The following is a 16,404-nucleotide window of genomic DNA, read 5'->3' as shown; positions in this document are numbered from 1 at the left end:
ATGACACCACCCTTATGGCAGAAAGCGAAGAAGAAATAAAGAGCCTCTTGATGAAAGTGAAAGAGGAGAATGAAAAGGTTGGCTTAAAACTCAACATTCAGTAAACTAAGATCATGGCATCTGGTCCTCAGTTCATGGCAAATAGATGGGGAAACAATGGAAACAGTGAGAGACTTTATTTTCTTGGCTCCAAAATCACTAATGGTGACTATAGCCATGAAATTAAAAGACACTTGTTCCTTGGAAGAAAAGCTATGACCAACCTAGACAGCATATTAAAAAACAGAGATGTTACTTGGCCACCAAAGGTTTGTCTAGTCAAAGCTATGGTTTGTCCAGTAGTCATATATGGTCGTGAGAGTTGGACTATAAAGAAAGCTGAGTGCCAAAGAGCTGATGCTTTTGAACTGTGGTGTTGGAGAACACTCTTGAGAGCCCCTTGGACTGCAAGGAGAGCCAAACAGTCCATCCTAAAGGAGATCAGTCCTGAATATTCACTGGAAAGATTGATGTTACAGCTGAAACTCCAATACTTTGGCCATCTGGTAGTAAGAACTGACTTCTTGGAAAAGACCCTGATGCTGGGAAAGATTGAAAGCAGGAGGAGAAGGGGATGACAGAGGAGGAGATGGTTGGATGGCATCACCGACACAATGGACATGAGTTTGAGAAAGCTCTGAAAGGTGGTGATGGACAGGGAAGTCTAGCATGCTGCAATCCATGGGGCTACAAAGAGTCAGACACAACTGAGTGAATGAACTGGTCTAGCTGACTTAACACAAACTTTTCTTACCACATCTCTAAACTGTGTGGTTTTCAAAGCTTCTGGAATCTTTTGCAGCCCTTTGCTTTGACAACCTTTCCTATAGTTCTGCTCCATGTCATAGCACTGGATTTTGCTCCATAAATCCACTGATTCACCATCACATATTATTAAGTGGCTATTATGTGCCAAGGGCTCCCTCCTCAGATAATGCTAAGCTGTTTCTGCATCTGTGTATGAGTCATGATTTCTCTTTGCCTGAATGGCTTTTCTTCCTGGTACATTTCTGATTATTCTCAAGGATCTCCCTAGGCTGGCAATGCCTCTCCCACCATGCCTGAGCAGGCTGCCACAACACGTTTCCACTGCTCCAGAGATTCATTGAGACCATTCTTTGATCTCTTTGCATCTCACCGCTGTCTTCTTGCTTTGTTTCTCTACATTTTGTTTCCCACATTTTGACCCACATTTTGTTTCTCTAAACTTCCACCTGCTCCAGGACTTTGAGTCAGATTTCCTTAGCGATGGTTTAATTCAGCAGTTAAACGCGCTACATGCCACCCACCCGCCCTTCCGCTGAGATATACCTTCCCCTTCTCACCACTGTCCCCCCGCACCCCCCCCCCCCCCCCCCACCAAGAAGGCCTAATTCTGAATTCTCTTTCTTTATGCCCCAGTCTATGAGCCATGTCATCTTCTCGGGCTCTCTGTCCTTCGTGTCAACAGATCTCAGTTGAGCCAAGCACTCTGTAATCTGAATACATTCAGGAGATCAGACCCAGGGCTAACAGCTCAACTGGCCACCATTTCCAAGGAGCAGACAAGGTACAGCACAATCCTCTTACTTTACAGCTCATCTTTCTTTAATAAGTCCTTTCCTGATAACTCCGAATCCCATGAACCTTCCTTTTCTTGAGCACATCCAACACTTTCTTAGACTTGCACAATCACTTGATCACTGGTTTTGTGTCTTCCTTAAGGAAAGAAACCATGTTTCCTCAGTCTCTGATCCTTCCCATCTTTCCATTCTCATAACTACATGGTGAAGTGGGATCTTACTTTCAAGATGAGATTAGAAATTTGGTGTGCGATATGAATTGGAAATAGTCAAAAGCACTCTTGATAATTCCTCTAATGAACCATTACAGTACATAATAGGAGTTTTTAGCTCTGATTTGAATTCAGAAATGTTTGTTACCCTGCAAGGAGAATCCTACTACTTAAAATATATATATATTGACTTTATAACCCTGATAAAATTTGACAGATTTGAGTTATGAGGATGAGACATGGTAGAGTCACAGGGTGGGGCAGATAAGTTCTAAAAGCAGTGCTTAAGTTAAATGTGAATAACCCTCACTTTACAGCTTAATACAGGATGTAGCAGGGAGAAGAATCTCATGAAACAGTTTTGACCAAGTGCTTACTGGTTTATATATACAGAAATAAGTGCTCATGATTGTAAATTAGTTTTATATGTTTATTAAAATCTATCACAGGAAATACTGTCATCAGTTAAATAAAAATGTTTTAACTTTTGATGGATTGATTCAGGTAGACAGATGCCAACTTATCTGACTTAGTGAGGATTTATTAGAAATTTTACTCATGCCCTCTCATAACTCAGAAAGCTATTTTAGATTTATATTCAAAGTTTGAAAATGGGTTTCCTTAGCGAATTTAATTTTTTTCTTATATTTGCAGCAGTCCTAAATTATGAATCTATAAAATGCACATGTCCTGCTCAACCTCATTGCCTCTCAGTCTTCAGTTCAGTTCAGTTCAGTCGCTCAGTCGTGTCCGACTCTTTGCAACCCCATGAATCACAGCACGCCAGGCCTCCCTATCCATCACCACCTCCCGGAGTTCACTCAGACTCGTGTCCATAGAGTCAGTGATGCCATCCAGCCATCTCATCCTCTGTCTTCCGCTTCTCCTCCTGCCCCCAATCCCTCCCAGCATCAAAGTCTTTTCCAATGAGCCAACTCTTCGCATTAGGTGGCCAAAGTACTGGAGTTTCACCTTTAGCATCATTCCTTCCAAAGAAATCCCAGGGCTGATCTCCTTCAGAATGGACTAGTTGGATCTCCTCGCAGTCCAAGGGACTCTCAAGAGTCTTCTCCAACACCACAGTTCAAAAGCATCAATTCTTCGGCACTCAGCTTTCTTCACAGTCCAACTCTCACATCCATACATGACCACAGGAAAAACCATAGCCTTGACTAGACGGACCTTAGTCAGCAAAGTAATGTCTCTGCTTTTGATTATGCTATCTAGGTTGGTCATAACTTTTCTTCCAAGGAGTAAGGGTCTTTTCATTTCATGGCTGCAATCACCATCTGCAGTGATTCTGGAGCCCCCCAAAATAAAGTCTGACACTGTTTCCACTGTTTCCCCATCTATTTCCCATGGAGTGATGGGACCGGATGCCATGATCTTAGTTTTCTGAATGTTGAGCTTTAAGCGAACTTTTTCACTCTCCTCTTTCACTTTCATCAAGAGGCTTTTTAGTTCCTCTTCACTTTCTGCCATGAGGGTGGTGTCATCTGCATATCTGGGGTTATTGATATTTCTCCTGGCAATCTTGATTCCAGCTTGTGTTTCTTCCAGCCCAGCATTTCTCATGATGTACTCTGCATAGAAGTTAAATAAGCAGGGTGACAATATACAGCTTTGACGTACTTCTTTTCCTCTTTGGAACCAGTCTGTTGTTCCATGTCCAGTTCTAACTGTTGATTCCTGACCTGCATACAGATTTCTCAAGAGGCAGGTCAGGTGGTCTGGTATTCCCATCTCTTACAGAATTTTCCACAGTTTATTGTGATCCACACAGTCAAAGGCTTTGGCATAGTCAATAAAGCAGAAAGAGATGTTTTTCTGGAACTCTCTTGCTTTTTCCATGATCCAGCAGATGTTGGCAATTTGATCTCTGGTTCCTCTGCCTTTTCTAAAACCAGTTTGAACATCAGGAAGTTCACGGTTCATGTATTGCTGAAGCCTGGCTTGGAGAATTTTGAGCATGACTTTACTAGCGTGTGAGATGAGTGCAATTGTGCGGTAGTTTGAGCATTCTTTGGCATTGCCTTTCTTTGGGATTGGAATGAAAACTGACCTTTTCCAGTCCTGTGTCCGCTGCTGAGTTCTCCAAATTTGCTGGCATATTGAGTGTAGCACTTTCACAGCATCATTTTCAGGATTTGAAATAGCGCTACTGGAATTCCATCACCTCCACTAGCTTTGTTCGTAGTGATGCTTTCTAAGGCCCACTTGATCTGTACCTAATGACATCAGCACTTGTGAAGGAGAAACACTAGTAATTTCACTTCAGCTTTTTGAGAGGGGCCAAGTTTGTGCCAAGTAGGAGAGACCATTGACACAGTGAGGGGTGGGTCCCAGTTGCTTCCTATCCCTTCCACTCTTCCTGCTAACCTCCTGACAGCCACTCATTACCTTTTTGTCTTTCCCCTCACCAATCCCTAATCTAATGATAGCCACACTTAACATCAGCATGGAAAGAGAACACCAGGGCAAATCACGACTTTTTCTTCTCTTTTTTTTCCTCCAGTTGCCTGCCCAACATTGACAGAACAGTACTAGTTAGTTGAGGTTTTAATTTCTCTTGCATTATGCATTAACACAAGAATACTATTAAACTCAAACGATTTCATCTTGATTATAGAATAATAATTTTCTCAAGAGTGTTAACATCATTGAACCATGATTATTGGGATTTTAAGATTGCACTACTTGTTGGGATGAAATAATTTGGGGGAAATGGAGTGAAAGGAGATAAAGCCAAATCATGACAACCTGGGAAACTATTAAAAGATTTTGTACAGAGAAGTGTTATTGACCAGTTTTTTTTGGAAAGAAAATGGCAGGAAAGAGTACTGTTTAGAAGAGACAGTAATGACAAGAGATTAACAAATGAAGAGTTCAAAAAGCAAGAGAGTTCAAAAGAATATACGGATCCCAGAGTACAGTAATGACAGTGGAAGAAGATCAAAGTAGAGGAAATTGAGAGAGAGTTCCAAGGTAAAATTCATAGGACCTTATAGACATTGCAATGTACCAAGTTGCTGAAGTTAAGATCCAGGAATGGGAGCTGAAAGACTTGCTGATTATTTTGACACTCAAACCATTGTTAAAGTAAAACATTATTACAATTTTCCGCTTAGAAAAATCTACACTACCAATTTTAAGGATTGCCATAAAATTTATATTAGAATGTGACATTTCACAAATTATATCAGAACCTCAGATATGCAGATGATACCACTCTAATGGCAGAAAGCAAAGAGGAACTAAAGAGCCTCTTGATGAGAGTGAAAAAGGGGAGTGCACTATGATCATGGGATCCAATCCCATCATGGCAAATAAATGGGGAAAAAGTAGAAACAGTGACAGATTTGGGGTTCCAAAATTACTGTGGATAGTGACTGCAGCCATGAAATTAAAAGATGTTTGCTCCTTGGAAGAAAAGATATGATAAACCTAGACAGCATATTCAAAAGCAGAGACATCACTTTGCTGACAAATGCCCACATGGTCATAGTTTTTCCAGTAGTCATGTACAGATGTGACAGATGGACCATGAAGAGACTCTTGAGAGTCTCTTGGACAGCAGAGACCCAACCAGTCAATCCTAAAGGAACTCAGTCCTGAATATTCATTGGTAGGACCGATGCTGAAGCTCCAATACTTTGGCCATCTGATGTGAAGAGCCGACTCATTGGAAAAGACTCTGATTCTGGGAAAAAATAAGGGCAAGAGGAGAAGGGAGAGACAGAGGCTGAGATGGTTGGGTGGCATCACTCATCATGATTAAGTGGACATAAGTTTGAGCAAACTCCAGGAGATAGTGAAGGACAGGGAAGCCAGGCATACTGCAGTCCGCGGAGTGGCGAAGAGTCAGATGGGACTTAGTGAGTAAACAAGACCAACATATCTTGGCTCAGGGTTTGGCACATAGCAAGCGGTCAATAAACAATAGCTGCTACTATTTACTCCCTAACCATTACTTTTGACAGAGTGGAGAGCACTTACGTTTAAGATAAAGCTCTTATGGGTAACCACTGAGGCATTAGTGGGGAAATTTTTATGCTAGCATGATTTTAAAGTTAAGGAGGCATACTTTTAGGGCAGGACTTCGTAACCTTTACAACTATCGACATTTGAGGCCAGATAAATCTTTGTTGGGGTTGGTGGAATTGCTCTGTGGATTGTAGTACGGTTGGCAGCATCCCTAACTTCTATCTGCTAGAAGTCAGTAGCATACACATCCCAGTTGTGAAAATAGAAAATGTCTCCAAACATTGTCGCATATTCCCCTTCTATGTGTGATGTGGGAGAGGGGTTGCAAAGTCATTCTTGATTGGGAACTACTGATTTAGACTCAAGGGAAAAGTCATATCTTTTAAACATTTATTATGACCCAGGAACTAAGCTAGATGTTTTCACCAGTGTCATCTGACTCTTACAGTAGCCCATGGTATTTGTTTTATTTCTTTATTTTTTTACCTAGGAGGAAACGGAGGCTTAGAGAAGTTAAACGTTTTCTCAAGATAACAGAGCAAGGGTTCAAATCCAAGACTGTCTGATTCTCAGATCAAAAGTTGGCATATAGTGCATCAAGTGGTTCATTAAATTGGGGGAATTTCTATATAAACCATCCAGAAGACATTAACTTGAGTATAATTTTAAGTAATGGAAATATTATTAGAGTAATGGAAAATATGGAGTAATAAAAAATATTCCACAATCATTTTTTTCTACTATGTCAGCAATAACCAAAAAACATGTTTAAAATGTACCCCAAAATATTTGGCATCAAATAAGAAAAAAGAAGAGAACTATAATAATTCTAAATATATACACATATGGCAAAGTACTAATGTCTTCTGAAGATACATATATATGTGATATTTACATAGATATATGGGCTTCCCAGGTGGCCCTAATGGTTAAAAAAAACCTGCCTGCCAACATAGGAGACTTAAGAGATGTGGGTTTGATACCTGGGTAAGGAAGATCCCCTGGAGGAGGGCATGGCAACCCACTCCAGTATTCTTGCCTGGAGAACCCCATGAACAGAGGAGCCTGGCGGGCAACAGTCCATGGGGTCGCAAAGAGTCAGACATGACAGAGGCAATTTAGCATGCATGCACAAATAAAATTACCTTATTTAAGCAATAAGACAGACACAGAGAGGTTGAGTAACTTGTTCACAGGGCTACACAGCTAGTATATAGAGGAACTGAAGTCTGGCCCAGACTCCAGAGTCCTTGCTGGGAACCATTGAACTTTATTACCACCCAGGGTAGGAAGCTGAGCTGTGAAGCTCATTCCCAGATGCAGCTTGAGTCACTGGCTTGACTTGCCCCATCCACCTGATCTAATCTTGAATCTCTCAAAGAATCTGTGTTTCTCTCAAAAATTGCTACATTCTGGCTGCCCCTATCTCAGGCTAACTTTGGGTCCCAGGCACTGTCCTCTCATGCCTCCAACCCTTAGGAAGTTTTTCTCCAGTTTTATCAATGACCTTCCAGCAGAAACTAGACAGATGTATCTGATTGCCAATCAGTCCAAACTAAAAGAACCTCCCAACATTGGTGTGAAGCAAAGTAATATGCAAGTAAATGCACTTGCTCTTGGTTTCCTCCACGTTGCTTTTCAGCATTCCTTTTACCCAGCATCTTCTTACCCCTGAACGCCCCACTTCAAGCCCTTTCAACATGCTCTAGAGTCCCATTTCTGCAGATTTGGTAGAGGTAAACTGCTATATTGTTGATAAGGCTTAAGATAGCCATCCCAAAGGTGTTTCTTTTAAATTATTTTGTTCTCTATTTTACCCCTTTCTCTTAGAACACTGTCTGCTAGTAGTTGCTGCTGTTCCTGTTAGTCACAAAGTCATGTCTGACTCTTTTGTAACACCATGGACTGTAGCCTGCCAGGCTCCTCTGTCCATGGGATTCTCCAGGCAAGAATACTGGAATGGGTTGCCATTTCCTTCTCCAGGGGATCGTCCTGACCCAGGGATCAAACCCATGTTTCCTGTATTGCAGGCAGATTCTTTACTGTGAAGTCATCAGGGAAGCCCTGCTATTTATTTTCAATTAGAGGATTGTGATCGATGACTCTCTAATTGCTGACTTTCAGGTCAGTCTGAATAGGTATTGTGCTCTGAGAAGATTTCCAAGTGTCTCTTGAATTATGTTCCATAATAGCTCCCTAGGATACAGCTTGTAAAATCAGTTTTAGAGACTATGTTCACTAAATCTGAATAATGCCATCAATATAAAGAGTGTCTTCAAAAAATGTCTATTGTTGTAAAACAAGATCACAGACTTGGAAGGAAACTTAAGAATTATGCACATGATTGCTGGTGAGGAAAATGACTTCTGGTTAAAAGTTTATATTATAAACACCGATTTAATTTTTTCCAGCCAAATATTTATCTAAAATGACAATAAAATAATTGTTTCAAAAGATGTATATTCATAAAGAGAGGGAGAACAGAAAATTAGACCATAGCAATATGGTTTTGGAAAGTATATGATCTAGGGGTAATAGAATTAATAGAAACAAGAAAGTCAAATTCTAAACCAGAAAACAATCTTATATTTATACCACAAAATTCTAAAAAGGCTCAAAGACTGGATGTGAGGATAAAGAGGAGAGGATTAACTGAGCAGAGAAATTCTATTTCTCAATAATGTTCCCAGTATAACCACATGGCAACTGGACCTCTCCCCTACCACCTCAAAAGACTAGAGATTCATTCCCTGGATGGAATGAGGGACTCTTTTAAGGGAACTCTTTTAAGACAAGAGTTCCTGGTCAAGCAGCCGCTACAGATGTAAAGACAGAGGTTCCCACTGAAAACTGAAAGATTAAGGGAATGTATGTACACTATCTGTTGAGGGTTCCCAGCCCTCTTTTCCCAGCTTGGCTCTCAGAATGTGGGCAGCCAGGTCTTTATAGTTTAATCCTGTTATATATAAAGATAATATAATAATAACATTTTGAGGGGTAAAAGAGCCCTTGGAAATTAAAACCATGAATGTAGTCTAAAATGTAATAAAAGAGTTGGAAGAGAATGTTGAAGAAATTCTCGGAAAGTAGAACAACCTGACCAAAAAAACAGAAAATGGAGAAAATAAAAGAAAATTAGAGAGCCAGTTCAGTAGTTCAACATTTGTGTAAGAGTTCCAGAAAGAAAATGGTAGACATTTATAAAAGAGAAAGAAATCAACAGTACACTCCAAGAAAAATTCCCCAAATGGAAAGATACAAGTATCTTGACTGTGATTTCCCCAAGCTCACCACAATGGTTGAAAACATGCCTGCACCAAAGCACATCACAGTAAAATGTCAGAACACTGTCCTCCAGACAGAACACATGTGCTCACATGTGCACACACACATCATATTCAAGGATCAGGAATCAGAACGAAGAATGGCTTCATATCCCTCAAAAGTTACACTGAAAAAATACCAAACAGTGGAGTGATGCCTTATCTCTAGCTTAGAATTCTACCAACCCAATGAGCCAAAATATTTGTCCAAATATGAACACTGAATATACACAATTGCAGGCATACACAATCTTATAAAAAAAAAAATTACCACATGGAACACTTTCTCACAAAGCCGCTGGAGAATGCAGTTCAGAAAAATGTAAGACACACAATACAAGAAACGAGAGGGGGCAAAGGGAGTCCCTGGTATGGCTATGAAGGGCAATTAAAATTGTGCACAGAGGGATACATTGCAGGAAGTCCAGAGTGGAGCACGTCAGAAGGTTCTGGGTATACTTCTTAAAGAAACAAAAGCTACTGAATGATTCATTGAATAGATTTGGTCAACTGGGAGAGAGTTTGGGTTGAATAAGTAATAGTAACTAATAAAAAGTATATTCATTTATTTGGGTTGCCTAACAAATATCACAGACTGGGTGTCTTAAACAACAGAAATTTATTTCCTCATAGCTCTGGAGGCTAAAGTCCAAGATCAAGGTTCTGGCAAGACTGGTTACATTTTGAGGCCTCTCTTCTTGTACATGGCCACCTTCCGATACCTTCACATGACTTTCTATCTGTATGCACACGTCTATTCTCTTTCTTTCTCTCTCTCCTCCTCCTCCTCGTCTCTTTCTCCCTATCTCTTCCCCTCTGACCCTCTCTCTCCTCCCTCCCATTTTCACTCTCACTCTTGCTCTCTCTCTTCTCTCCCTCTGTATCCTAATCTCCTCTTCTACGATGACATCAGTCACACTGGATTAGGGCCCGCCCTAATGTCCCCATCTTAACTTCATTACCTCTATAAAGGTCCTAGTAGCTTCCCTAGTAGCTCAATTGGTTAAGAATCTGCCACAACATAGGAGACCCGGGTTCAATCCCTGGGTCAGGAAGATCCCCTGGAGAAAGAAACAGCAACCCATTCCATGGACAGAGGAGCCTGATGGGCTACAGTCCATGGGATCACAGAATCGGACATGACTGTGTGACTTTCACTTTTATAAAGGCCGTATATCCAAATACAGTCGCATTCTGAGACAGTGGGGTCTAGAACTTCAACATATAAATTTTGGGGGAGGGAAACAATTCAACCCAGAACAAAAAAACTACTTAACGAATCAAAGGAAAATAAAATCCTGGGAAGTAGAGGAAATACAATAAAGGGAAAATAGCTAGAGCTTAACACATGGCTTAGCTCTGAAGAGCATAGGTTGTCATAATAACATAGCCAGTGAATATCGATTTAACCAAAATCACAACACTGCCACATTAGGGGAATGGGAAATGGAAAGTATGCTTGTGTATGGAAAATATGTAAGTGGAGGCAGGAAAGACAAAGCATTAAATCTTCATTTTTGTGGAAAACTCAATAGCTATTGTCTAAATGGGAAAAATCAAGTGGCAGCAATACCGGCATGTGACTTTGAGATACGCAGCTAAACAATAAAAGATTACTTACAAACCTGAAAGTTGTTGCATCTGGGGGCTAACGAACAAGGGCAGAGTGTGCAGAAATGTTGCTAATGTATAGAATTAGCTAATTCTTTAAACTATTATAATAGGGATACTCCAGCTGGTTTTAGAAAAGGCAGAGGAACCAGAGATCAAATTGCCAACATCCACTGGATCATCAACAAAGAAAGGGAGTTCCAGAAAAACATCTATTTCTGCTTTATTGACTATGCCAAAGCCTTTGACTATGTGGATCACAACAAACTGTGGAAAATTCTGAGAGAGATGGGAATAACAGACCACCTGACCTGCCTCTTGAGAAACCTATATGCAGGTCAGGAAGCAACAGTTAGAACTGGACAACAGTTCTAACAGTTCTAACTGTTCTAACAGTTCTAACATTTCTAACAGTTCTAACTGGACAACAGTGAGACTCTATGGAACAACAGAGTGGTTCCAAATAGGAAAAGGAGTACGTCAAGGCTGTATCTTGTCACCCTGCTTGTTTAACTTCTATGCAGAGTACATCATGAGAAACGCTGGACTGGAAGAAACACAAGCTGGAATCAAGATTGCTGGGAGAAAAATCAATAACCTCAGATATGCAGATGACACCACACTTCTGGCAGAAAGTGAAGAGGAACTAAAAAGCCTCTTGATAAAAGTGAAAGAGGAGAGTGAAAAAGTTGGCTTAAAGCTCAACATTCAGAAAACGAAGATCATGGCATCTGGTCCCATCATTCCATGGGAAATAGATGGGGAAACAGTGGAAACAGTGTCAGACTTTATTTCTTTGGGCTCCCAAATCACTGCAGATGGTGACTGCAGCCATGAAATGAAAAGACGCTTACTCCTTGGAAGGAAAGTTATGACCAACCTAGATAGCATATTGAAAAGCAGGGACATTACTTTGCCAACAGAGGTCCGTCTAGTCAAGGCTATGGTTTTTCCCGTGGTCATGTATGGATGTGAGAGTTGGACTGTGAAGAAAGCTGAATGCCGAAGATTTGATGCTTTTGAACTGTGGTGTTGGAGAAGACTCTTGAGAGTCCCTTGGATTGCAAGGAGATCCAACCAGTCCATTCTGAAGGAGATCAGCCCTGGGTGTTCATTGGAAGGACTGATGCTGAGGCTGAAACTCCAGTACTTTGGCCACCTCATGCAAAGAGTTGACTCATTGGAAAAGACTCTGATGCTGGGAAGGATTGGGGGCAGGAGGAAAAGGGGACGACAGAGGATGAGATGGCTGGATGGCATCACCAACTCGATGCACATGAGTTTGGGTGAACTCCGGGAGTTGGTGATGGACAGGGAGGCGTGGCGTGCTGGGATTCATGGGGTTGCAAAGAGTCAGACATGACTGAGCAACTGAACTGAACTGAACTGAACTGAATAGGGATACATATAGCTCTGTTAAAAACAATTTTTTTAAAAAGAGTAGGTCCTTAATATACATTCTGTGCTTACTGTATGTGCTTCTTTGTTCAGTACTTCACATATGCCATCAAATTTCTTCATCATGACACCCCTTAGTTAAGAATAAATATCCCATATATTATACAAGGGGGCTTCCCAGGTGGCGCTAGTAGTAAAGAACTCACCTGCCAGTTCAGGAGACGTAAGAGATGTAGGTTCAGTCCCTGAGTTGGGAAGATCCCCTGGAGGAGGGCATGGCAACACACTCCAGTATTCTTGCCTGGGACCCTGGGATTCCCAAGGACCCTGGTAAGCTTACAGCCCATAGCGTCACAAAGAGTTGGAGACGACTGAGCTGACTTAGCATGCATGCATATTATGTAAGAGGAATCAGAGCTCTAGACAAATATTTGTTAAATATTATCAGCTTATTAGTGACAGGATTATAACTATACCTGAGCTCCCCGTTCAGTATCCAGAGTTCCAGAGTCTGCCAGGATTTCTATAGCTATTGGTATTATTCTTTGGATTTTCATCTTTCTAAACATTATCTTATTAAATATAGGACAGACTAGTCATTATTTTTTAGCTTCCCAGCACTGAATCCTCCTCCCCACAATTCAAGGAATTCTTTATCTAATGAGCCTTGGTAGGTATTAGGATTTACTCCTCATTAGGCAAAATACTTGCTTTTCTAGATTTCCTGGCAGGTAATTTGTGGACACATGACTAGGCTAGGATGCAATCTGACACAACCACTCGGAACTTCAAATCAAGAACTAGTAATGCAACCCAGAGAAAATCATAATTCCCAAAGTCAACCGTACCCCAGTGTCCTGCAGCACTAGTCACAATAGCCAGGACATGGAAGCAACCTAAATATTCATCCACAGAGGAATGGATAAAGATGTGGTACAGATATACAATGGAATATTCAGTTCAGTTCAGTCACTCAGTCGTGTCCAACTCTTTGCGACCCCATGAATCAGGGCACGCCAGGCCTCCCTGTCCATCACCAACTCCCGGAGTTCACTCAGACTCACGTTCATCGAGTCCATGATGCCATCTAGCCATCTCATCCTCTGTTGTCCCCTTCTCCTCCTGCCCCCAATCCTTCCCAGCATCAGAGTCTTTTCCAATGAGTCAACTCTTCACAGGAGGTGGCCAAAGTACTGGAGTTTCACCTTTAGCATCATTCCTTCCAAAGAAATCCCAGGGCTGATCTCCTGCAGAATGGACTGGTTGGATCTCCTTGCAGTCCAAGGGACTCTCAGGAGTCTTCTCCAACACCACAGTTCAAACACATCAATTCTTCGGTGCTCAGCCTTCTTCACAGTCCAACTCTCACATCCATACATGACCACGGGAAAAACCATAGCCTTGACTAGACGGACCTCTGTTGGCAAAGTAATGTCCCTGCTTTTGAATATGCTATCTAGGTTGGTCATAAATTTTCTTCCAAGGAGTAAGCGTCTTTTAATTTCATGGCTGCAGTCACCATCTGCAGTGATTTTGGAGCCCCCCAAAATAAAGTCTGACACTGTTTCCACTGTTTCCCCATCTATTTCCCATGGAATGATGGGACCAGATGCCATGATCTTCGTTTTCTGAATGTTGAGCTTTAAGCCAACTTTTTCACTCTCCTCTTTCACTTTCATCAAGAGGCTTTTTAGTTCCTCTTCACCTTCTGCCATAAGGGTGGTGTCATCTACATATCTGAGGTTATTGGTATTTCTCCTGGCAATCTTGATTCCAGCTTGTGTTTCTTCCAGTCCAGCGTTTCTCATGATGTACTCTGCATAGAAGTTAAATAAGCAGGGTGACAATATACAGCCTTGACGTACTCCTTTTCCTATTTGGAATCAGTCTGTTGTTCCATGTCCAGTTCTAACTGTTGCTTCCTCACCTGCATACAGATTTCTCAAGAGGCAGGTCAGGTGGTCTGGTATTCCCATCTTTCAGAATTTTCCACAGTTTATTGTGATCCACACAGTCAAAGGTTTTGGCATAGCCAATAAAGCAGAAATAGATGTTTTTTTGGAACTCTATTGCTTTTTCCATGATCCAGCAGATGTTGGCAATTTGATCTCTGGTTCCTCTGCCTTTTCTAAAACCAGCTTGAACATCAGGGAGTTCATGGTTCACGTATTGCTGAAGCCTGGCTTGGAATATTACTCAGCCATAAAAAGAAAGAAACAGGGTCATTTGTAGAGATGTGAATGGATCTAAAGACAGAGTAAAGTAAGTCAGAAAGAAGAAAACAAATTTCACCTATTAATGCATATATGTGGAATCTTAAAAAATGGTACAGATGATCTTATTTGCAAAGAGAAATTGAGACAGATGTAGAGGACACATGTATGGACAGTAAGCGGGGAGGGGGAAAAAAGGGGGTGGGATGAATTGGGAGATTGGGACTGTCATACATACACTGCTATGTATAAAATAGGTAACTAATGAGAACCCAGTGTTTTACACAGGGAACTCTACTCAGTGCTCTGTGGTGGCCTAAATGGGAAGGAAACCCAAAAGAGAGGGGAGATATGTATCTGTATAGCTGATTCACTTTGCTGTACAGTAGAAACTAACACAACATTGTAAAGCAACTATACTCCAATAAAAATTAATTAAAAAAATCAGAAACAAGTAATGCAAAGAGGTAGCGACAGTTTTGTGTTAAATCTGGTGGTGGCAGAGAAGGAGACAGCAACGTTCATTCCCCACTGCAGTGGAAACGTGGCAGCAGGAATGGGGACAGGAAAACAGCAGTGCGGGTGGGGCTTCTCCTGCTGATCAGCACGTCAACAGTGCGTGTGGAAGCCACTTCTGTGATATGGCTGTGGCCGTGGCTTCTTTGATCCTAAGAATTTTCTACACTTGATTCCTAAACTACCTAATATTCACCCAGTATCATTTCAATATCTTACTTTCCTGCTTAACTCAGCTAAAGCATGCTTCTGTTAAGTGAACTTCTGTTTACCTTAACTAGCACCTTTGCAAAGAAAAGTTCAGCTTGGCAGATGCTTAAAAGACAAAACAAAACAGAAACTGAAAAAACAAAACCTGGAAACTATTTTTGAAGAAACAAAAAAGTGTATTAAGTAAAATATTGTCAAGTTACCCTCCCTAAACTTATAATTTATGATCCATTACATGACTTTTGTGATTCACTGACAAAATGGAAATATTATATTTATGAGAAAATTTTAGAATGTTTATGTACACATTTTTCCATTCAACAAATACTCATGGAGCAGCTACTATGTGCCAGCATTGTGTTAAATTCAGTGGTATAGCGATGAAAAAAACAGAAAAAACCCTGACTTTTTTTCTAGCAGGGAAAGAGAAAACAAATAATACTTACAATAAGTAAATTGTGTATTATGGAATCAGTTGATAAATGCTATGGGAAAAAAATTAAGCACGGAGATTGGGGGTGCCAACAGGGAGATAATGTTTTATTTCAAATGGGCTGGTCAGGAAAACCTCACAGAGCAGGTAATAGCTGAACAAATTCTTGATGAGGAAAAGGGAGTCAGCCATGAGAATATCTATGCAGGAGCACTTGAAGACTGCTGCTGCTGCTGCTAAGTCACTTCAGTCGTGTCCGACTCTGTGCGACCCCATAGACGGCAGCCCACCAGGCTCCCCCGTCCCTGGGATTCTCCAGGCAAGAACACTGGAGTGGGTTGCCATTTCCTTCTCCAGTGTATATAGGTCCAGAGAAAAGAGGGTGCATGGTGCTGTTGGGTCGGTGAGTTAGGGAGAGAAGAGGTATTGAGGTCAGAGAGGTAAGCTGGCAGCCTACTTGTCCAGAGCCTTTAGGCTACTGAAAGAACTCAGCTGAAAATAATAGGGAACCATTAGAGATTTTGAGTAGAAGAGTAACATGTTTTGACTTAGATTTCCACAGATCACTCTGTTTACTGTCTTGGAGCGATTCTGAGTGAGGAGCAATTTTGTACCCCAGGGAGCATTTGGCAATGTCTAGAAATATTTTTAGTTGTTGCTTCTGGGGAGAAATCTGATATATAGTGTGTAGAGGACAGGGATGCTGCTAAATATCCCCAAATGCACAATATCACCCCCACAACCAAGAATGATCCAGTTCAGAAGGTTGGTAGTATCAGAGTTGAAAAACCTTGGGGCTTTAAAGACCCCTAGACCAGAGATTAAATGACATATACAATTCTGAAAAATTCTATAATTATGTGTTATTTAAAGGAGTATATTATTGCATGTTTGATATTATAA

At 41.1% G+C, this 16,404-nt stretch overlaps 1 protein-coding gene across 1 annotated transcript in view; it reads right to left on the bottom strand.

Moving 5' to 3' along the window:
* LRRC72 (leucine rich repeat containing 72) overlaps positions 1–16,404 on the bottom strand; it is a 60,597-nt gene that overhangs the window by 19,354 nt on the left and 24,839 nt on the right. The window lies entirely within an intron of this gene.

This window comes from Budorcas taxicolor, chromosome 4 (genome assembly GCF_023091745.1).
Source record: "Budorcas taxicolor isolate Tak-1 chromosome 4, Takin1.1, whole genome shotgun sequence".
Taxonomy (NCBI): Eukaryota; Metazoa; Chordata; class Mammalia; order Artiodactyla; family Bovidae; genus Budorcas; species Budorcas taxicolor.
Note: the sequence above shows the minus strand (reverse complement) of the source record. Positions and strands in the feature narration are given on the sequence as shown.